We start from the raw sequence: 8,671 nt of genomic DNA, 5'->3' as shown, positions 1-8,671 counted from the left end.
CATAACCATATCTCTAGCTCTTACATTAACCATACTCCTAACGTTAGCCCTAAACATCACACAAAATCTAGCCCTTACCTTACCATAAACCTAGCCCTAATCATAACCCAAATCATAACCTTAGACCTAATCCTAATGCTAACCCTTGCCCTAGCCCTAAACCTAGTTCAAACTCTAATCCTTAGTCTAAACATAACCCTAACCCCAAACCTAACCCTAGCCCTGACTCAAACCCTAACACTCGCCTAGGCCTAACCCTAGCTCAAAAGCCTACACTTACCCGAAACCTAACCCTAACTTAACCCTAGGCCTAGCCCTAACCCTAACCCTCCTCCTAACCTTAAAACTAGCCCTAAACTTAGTTCTAACCCTATCCATTACCCTAAAGATAAGCCTAACCCAAATGCTATCCCTAGGCCTAATGATAACCCTATCACTAACACTAATCCTATCCATTACTCTAAACCTAACCAGAACCATAACCTAATTCTATCCATTAACCTAACCCCAACTCTAAAAAACTGCTGATTAAAGCATTAACCCTAAATCTTAATCTAAACCAAACCCTACCCAGACCCTGATCCTAATATACACCTAGCACCAAACCTGACCCCTAACCTAAACCTAAACCTTATACTAGACATAGCCATAACGTAACACTAAAAGTAATACTAACCATGAACGAACCTAGGACTGACATTAGCCCTAGTCTTAAACCTAGCACTAGCCCTAACAAAAACCCTCATCTTAACCCTAAACCTAGCCTTAATCCTAACCCAAACCCCAATTTTGGTCCTAACCCTAATTCTAACCCTTGCCCTAGTCTTAAACCTAGCTATAACCCTATCCATTCCCCTAAACCTAATCCTAACCCTAACACTAACACTAACCCTAACCCTAGGCCTAAACCTAACACTTACCCTAGCGCTAATCCTAGCCCTAATTTAGCCCTAACCCTAAACCTACCACTAACCCTAGCCCAAAGACTAACTTGAACTCTCGTTTTAGCTTTATTTCTAGTTCTAATCCCATCCCATTACCATAATCCTAACACTAGGCCTAACCTTAGCATAAACCCTAGCCATAGCCCTAAACCTAGATCTAACCATAACAATAAATCTAAGCGTAAACTTCACCCTACCACGAGCCCTAACACTATCACTAATTATAAAACTAGCCCTAAACCTAGGTCTAGTTCTAAAACAAAATTGAGCCATAGTCCTATCCCTAACCCTAGCCTAACCTTAACCCTAGACCTGATATTAGCCCTAACCCTAGACCTAATCCTAGTTCTAAGCCCAGCCTTAATCCTAAACTAATTTTAATCCTAGCCTTAACCTAATTTTATCCCTTGTCCGAACACTAAACATAGCTTTAACATCATACCTTACCCTAACCCTAATGCTAACCTAAACCTAGCCCTAAACTTAGGCCTAAATCTAACACTAACCCTAGCACTAATTTGAGCCCTAAATTAGCCCTAACAGTAAACCTAACCCTATCCCTATCCCTAAGACTAACTCTAACTCTTGCCCTAGACCTATCCCAAGTTCTAAACCTATCCCTTACCAGAAACCAAAAGCTACCCCTATCTGTAGTGCCAAACTTAGCCCTATCCTTTGCCCAAGGATTAAACCTGGATCTAAAGCTAAAACTAGGTTTAAACCTCACCCTAACACTAGCCCTAACTCTAATGCTAATTGGAAAACTAGCTCTAAAACTACCCTAACCTTAAAACAAAACCGAGCCATAACCCTAACCCTTAACCTAAACTAAACCCTAAATCTACACTTAGTCCTAATCCTAGCCCTAATTTGAGTCTTAACCTTAACCCTAGAAATAACCCTGACAATAACTCAGCCCCTAAACTAACCCTAGCTCTAAACATTGCCCTAACATTAACCCTAGAACTAACCAAAAAGAGAAACCTAGTTTTTCATTAGCCATAACATTATGATAAAACAAATCCTAGTCAAAATCTGAGACCTAACCCTATTTTTTATCTATAACCCTTACCCTAACCCTAGCCTTAAACCTAACTCTAACCCTAACCCTAACCCTACCTTAAACCTATCCCTTTCCCTAAGTCAAACTCTAACCCTAATGCTACCATAGTCCTAAAATTAATCTTTGGCCTACCCCCAAACACTAATTCTATTACTAGTCCTATCCTAGGCCTCATTTTAGCTTTAACCCTAATCCTAACCCTTATCATTATTCTGATACTAACACTAACCCTAGATCTAAACCAGACCCTAACCATAAACCAAACCCTAACACTACCCTTACTGGTAAATCTATACTTAAACTTAACAGTAACACTAGCACTAGATGAAACCTAATTCTAAATATAGTCATAAATCTAGCCCTAGTCCTAAACAAAAACCTAGCAGTAGCCCTAACAATAATCGTTAACCTAACTTAAAGACAAATCCTATCCCTAGACCCAATGCTAGTCGTAATTCTGGTATTCACCCTAAACCTAACCCTACCCTGAAAAATGACCCTTAACCCTAAACAACCTCTAGCTCTAAACCTAATTCGAACCCAAAACCTAACCCTAACACTAGATTTTTTTCCATAACCCTTACCCTAAAACTAGCCATAAACATATTCCTAGCTCTTCTGTTTCCCATAGCCCTAATGTTAGACCGAAACCTCACACAAAACCTAGCCATTATCCTAGCCCTAAACCTACCCCTAATCATAACCCTAACCATAATCCTAGACCTAAGCCTAATCTTACACTCGCCTTAGCCCTAAACCTAGCTCAAACTCTAACCTTTATCCTAAATATAAACCTAACCCTAACCCTTGCCCTGACTCTGACCCTAACCTTCGCCAAAGACCTAACTCTAGCTCAAATGCTAATACATACCCTAAAACTGCCTGACATTAAACCTAGGTCTAACCTGAACCCTAGCCCTAATTTTAACCTTTTCCCTAGCCCTAACCTTAGCTCTAACACTATACATTACCCTAAAGATGAGCCTAACTCATATGTTAACCCTAGGTGTAACACTAACCCTATTGCTAACACAAACCCTATACATTACTCTAAATCTAACCTGAAGCACAAACCTAATCCTATCCATTACCCTATTTGTAACCCTAACCCTAAAGTTAATTAAATCCTTAACCCTAAATCTTAACCTAAACCAAACCTTACCCAGACCCTGACCCTAATAATACACCTACCTTTAAACCTGACCCTTACCTAAACCTAACCCTTACACTAGACCTTGCAGTTACCTAACCCTAAAACTAACACTTACCATAAATCTAGACTGACATTAGCCCTAATCCAAGCCCTAGCCCTAACACAAACCCTCATCCTAGCACTAAACACAGCCTTAATTCTAACACTAGCTCTAACCCTAATTCTAACACTCGACCTAGCCCTAAATCTAGCTATAACCCCATCCCTTACCCTAAACCTCACCCTAACCCTAGGACTAATCGTAACACTAACCCTAGCCCTAAATCTAGCCCTAATTTAGCCCTAACTCTAAACCTAACCCTAACCCTAGCTCTAAGACTAACTATAATTCTCTCCATAGCCCTATTTCTAGTTCTAACTCTATCCTTTAATAACCCTAACACTAGCCCTATCCTTAGCCTTAAACATAGTCATAGCCCAAAACCTAAATCTAACCATAACAATAAATCTAAGCCTAAAACTCACCATACCACTAGCACTAACACTATTGCTAATCCTAAAAGTAGCTCTAGCTGTAAAACAAAACTTTGACAAACCCCTACGCTAACTCTAAGCAAACCATAAGCCTAGACTTGAAATTAGACCTATCCCTAATTCTTACCCTAACCCTTAAACAAACCCTAACCCTACACCTAGCCTTAACCCTAGCCCCAATTTGAGTCTATCCCTAACTCTGATCAGTAATAATGATCCTGACTCTGAGGTTAACACGAACCCTATCTCTAATCATCACTCTAAACCTAAACCTAATCTACACACTATATTTAGACATTATGCTAAACTTAACATTAGCCATAATCATAACCCTAGTTCTAATATTACCCCTAGTCCTAAATAGCCCTAATTTAACTCAAAACCTAGACCTAATAAAAGCCCTAACCCTAGCTTTAACCCCAGCCCTAACCCTAACCCTAGCCCTAAAACTTAACCTAAACCTAAACATAAACCTAAACCTTGTCCTAACCCGAAATCTAACCCAATCCATAGCCCTAATCCTTAACATAATCCTATTAACTATCCCTAGCTCTTATCTTATCCATTGCCCAAACAATAACCCTAACCAAATTCTAACCCTAGATCTAGCCCTAAATATAGCTCTAACCTAACCATAAACCTAGTCCTAACTATAGCGCTAATACAATCTATTACCCTAACCATAAGCGTAACCGAATTCTATCCCTACACCCAAACCTAGCCCTATCTTTAACACTAAACCTGTCCATTAGTCTAAATCTAACCTTAACCCTAAACTTAACTGTATCCATTACCGTAACCCTAACACTAACCCTAATGCTAATTTGAGCCTTAAGCCTAATCCTTAACCTAACACATATGCTAACCCTGACTCTAACCTTAATAATACCCAGAGCTGTAAACCTGACCCTAACCTTCAACCTAACACTTACAATAGACCTGGCCATAATCCTAACCCTAAAACTAACCCTAACCATAATCCTAGACTTGACATTAGCCCTATCCCTAATCCTAGCCCTAACCCTAGCACAAATCCTAGCCCTAATCCAATCCCTAAGCCTAGCCTTAATTCTAACCCTAACATTAATCCTAGCCCTAACCCTAATTTTATGATTTGCCCTAGCCCTAAATGAAGCTGTAACATCATACCTTACTCTAACCCTAATGTTAACCCTAAACCTAGCCCTAAATCTAGGCCTAAACCTATTATTAATTATAGCTCTAATCTAACCCTAATTTAGCCCTAACCCTAAACCCAACACTATCCCTAGCCCTAAGACTAACTCTAACTCTCACCCTAGCCCTATCCCTAGTTCTAAACCTGTCTGTTACCATAACCCAAACCTATCCCTATATCTAGCCCCAACCTTCGCCCTAACCTTCACCCTATCCCTAAACCTGGATCTAACCCTAACCTTAAGCCTAACGCTCACCCTCACACTAGCCCTAACCCTAATGCTAATTGGAAAACTAACCCTAACAGTACCCTAGCCCTAAACCAAAATCGAGCCATAACCCTAACCCTAAACCTTAACCTAAACCAAATGCTAAACCTACAACTAGCCCTAAACATAGCCCTAATTTAAGTCCTAATTCTAACCCTAGAAGAAACCCTGACACTTACTCAGACCCTAACAGTAACCCTAGCTCTAAACATTGCCCTAACGCTAACCCTAGAACTAGCACTAATTGGAATCCTATTTCTTTCATTAGATATAGCCCTAATGCTAACACAAATCCTTGACCTATTTTGAGGCCTAAACCTAGGTATAATGCTAAACCTAACCCTAACCCTAACCCAACCCTAATTCTAGCTCTAACCCTAACCCTTACCCTAAGCCAAGCTCTCACCCTAATGCTACCCTAGTACTGAGCATATCCTTAGGCTACCTCAAACCCTGTCTCTATTACCAGACCAAAACATAGCCCTCATTCTAGCTCTAACCCTAACTCTAACCCTGTCCCTTATTCTGACCCTAACACTAATCCTAGGTCTAAAGAAGACACTGACCCTAAAGCAAACCCTATCCATACCTGTACCCCTACTGGTAACACAATACCTAAACCTAACAGTAACACTATCACTAGACCAAACCTAATCCTAAATAGAGTCATAAATCTAGGCTTACCCCTGAGCAAAATCCTAGCACTAGCCCTAACAATAAGAGTTAACCTAACTTAAAGACTAACTCTATTCCAGACCCAACATAAGTCCTAAATATAGCCCTCAACCTAAACCTAACCCTAACCCGAACAATGACAGTTACCCTAAAACAAACTCTAGCTCTAAATCTTATCCTTACCCAAAACCTAACTAGAACACTAGACTTATCCATAACCCTAACCCTAAAACTAGCCAAAACAGTATCCCTAGTTCTTACATTACCCATAGCCCTAATGCTAGCCATAAAACTTACACAAACATAGCCCTTATCCTAGCCCTAAACCTAGCCCTTATTGTAACTCTAACAAGAAGCCTAGACCAAACCCTAAACCTAACCCTCGCCCAAACCCTAATTCTACCTCAAACTCTAACCTTAATCTAAATATAACTCTAATCCTAACCCTAACATTAGCCCTGACTCTAACCCTAACCCGCACGCTAGCCCTAATCCTAGCTCAAACACTAACACTTACGCAAAATCTAAACCTGACACGAACCCTAGGCCTAACCCTAAACCTAGTTCTAATTCTAACCTTAACCCTAGCCCTAACCTTAGCTCTAACTCTAACCAATGCCCTAATGATAAGCCTAACACAAATGCTAACCCTAGGCCTAATGCTAACACTATTGCTAACACTAACCCTATTCATTACAGTAAACCTAACCTGAACCCTGAAACTAACCCTATCAATTACCCTAACCCGAACCCTAACCCTATTTCTTATGATAATTCTAGCCTAAACCCTAAATCTTAACTAAATCAAACCCTACTTGAACCCAAGCCCTCATAATACACCTAGGTTTAAACCTGACCCTTAATGTAAACCTAACCTTTACACTAGACCTAGCCATAATGTAACCCTAAAACTAACCACAACCATAATCCCAGACCAGACATTAACCCCAGCCCTAATCCGAGCCCTAACACTAACAGAAACACTAGTCCTCATTTTAGGATTATACCTAGCCTTAATCCTACCCCAAACCCTAACTCTAGCCCCATCTCTAATTTTAACCCTTGCCCTAGACCTGAATTTAGGTATAATCCCAACTTTTCCCCTAACCCTATCACTATCCTTAACCCTAACACTAACCATATATCTAGCTCTAACATAGGCCTAACCCTAACACTAACCCTAGCACTAATCCTAGCTCTAATTTTGCCCTAACCCTAACTCTACCCCTAACCTTGGCCAAAGACTAACTCTAACTCTCCCCCTAGCCCTATCTAGTTCTAACCCTATCCATTACAATAAACCTAACACAAGCCTAACCTTATCCCTAACCCTAGCCTAGACCCTACCCTAGATCTAACCTCAACTCTACATTTGACCATAAACCTAATCCCAATCCTCAACCTACCACTATACCTAACACTATTGCTAATCCTAAAACTAGCCATAAACCTAGCCTTATCCTTTAGACAAAACCGAGCAACTGTCCTAACCCTAAATATTAACCTAAACCAAACCCTAACCTAAACCTAGCCTTAACCTTGTCCTAGTCCTAATATTAACTCTGACCCTGACTAATATTCTAACAATAAACTTAATTCTAAATATCACACTAACCCTAAATATAGTGGTTACACTAGATCTACACCAAATACTAAATCTACTCATAATCTTAGTTCTTATATTAGCCTTATCCCTAACCCTAGCCCTAAACCAAACAGAAAAACTAGCCCTAATCTCAGTCCTAACCCTAGAAGTAAACTGAAACCTAAACCTAGCCCTTGTCCTAACCCTAACCCTAGCCCTAACCTAGCTCTAACTCTATCACTTATTCTAAACCAAACCCTATCCATAATGCTAACCTTAGTCCTAATCCTAATCTATAGTCTAATCCAAACTCTAACCCTATTTCTATTCCTAACCCTAGTCCTCATTCTAGCTCTAACCCTAACTCAAATCCTTACCCTAACACAAACCCTCAGTCTAAATCTGACCCTAACCCTGAACCAAACCCTAAAACTAGCCCTACCAGTAAACTTACACCTAAACCAAAGCCTAACTATAGCCCTAGACCTAAGCATAATACTAAATATGGTCATAACTCTAGAACTAGACCTAAAAAAACCCTGAGCCCTAGCCCTAACAATATCCTAAACCAAATCAAACACTAAGCCTATTCCTAGAGCTAACCCTAGTTCTAATTGTGGCTTTCACACTAAACTTAACTCTAACGTGAAAACTGACCCTAACACTAACCCTAAACCTAGCCTAACCCTTAGCCTAAACATAACCCTAGCCTTATTTGTAAACATAAACCTAACACTAGCACTAATCCTAACCTTAAACATAGTAATAACCCTAACTTTAATGGTAACATTACACTAACCCTAATAATAACCCTAGTCCTAAACCTAACCCTATTTGTAACCCTAATCATAAACCTAACCCTCGACCTTACCCTTAACCTAAACATTGCCATAAACTTAACCCTAAACCTTACCACAAATCAAAATTAACCTATTATTGAACATAAATTTAACCATAACCTAAACTTAACCCAAAACCTACTCTTACATCTAATCAAATACATTACTCTAAAACTAACCCTAACCATAATAAAAACCCTAGCCCTACAACCAACCATAACCATAACCATAACCATAACCATAAACCATAACCATAACCTAGACCTAACAATAAACCTAACACTCCCCCTAGCCATAACTGTAGATTAAACCCTATTACCCTAACCCTAGCCCTAGCCCTAATCATAACCCTGAATCTAGTCCTAACCCTAACAATAAACATAGCCCGAATCCTAGCCCTAATATACCCCTATTCCTAACCGTAAACCAAACC

The sequence above is a fragment of the Marmota flaviventris genome, chromosome 10, assembly GCF_047511675.1.
Source record: "Marmota flaviventris isolate mMarFla1 chromosome 10, mMarFla1.hap1, whole genome shotgun sequence".
Lineage (NCBI taxonomy): Eukaryota > Metazoa > Chordata > Mammalia > Rodentia > Sciuridae > Marmota > Marmota flaviventris.
Note: the sequence above shows the minus strand (reverse complement) of the source record.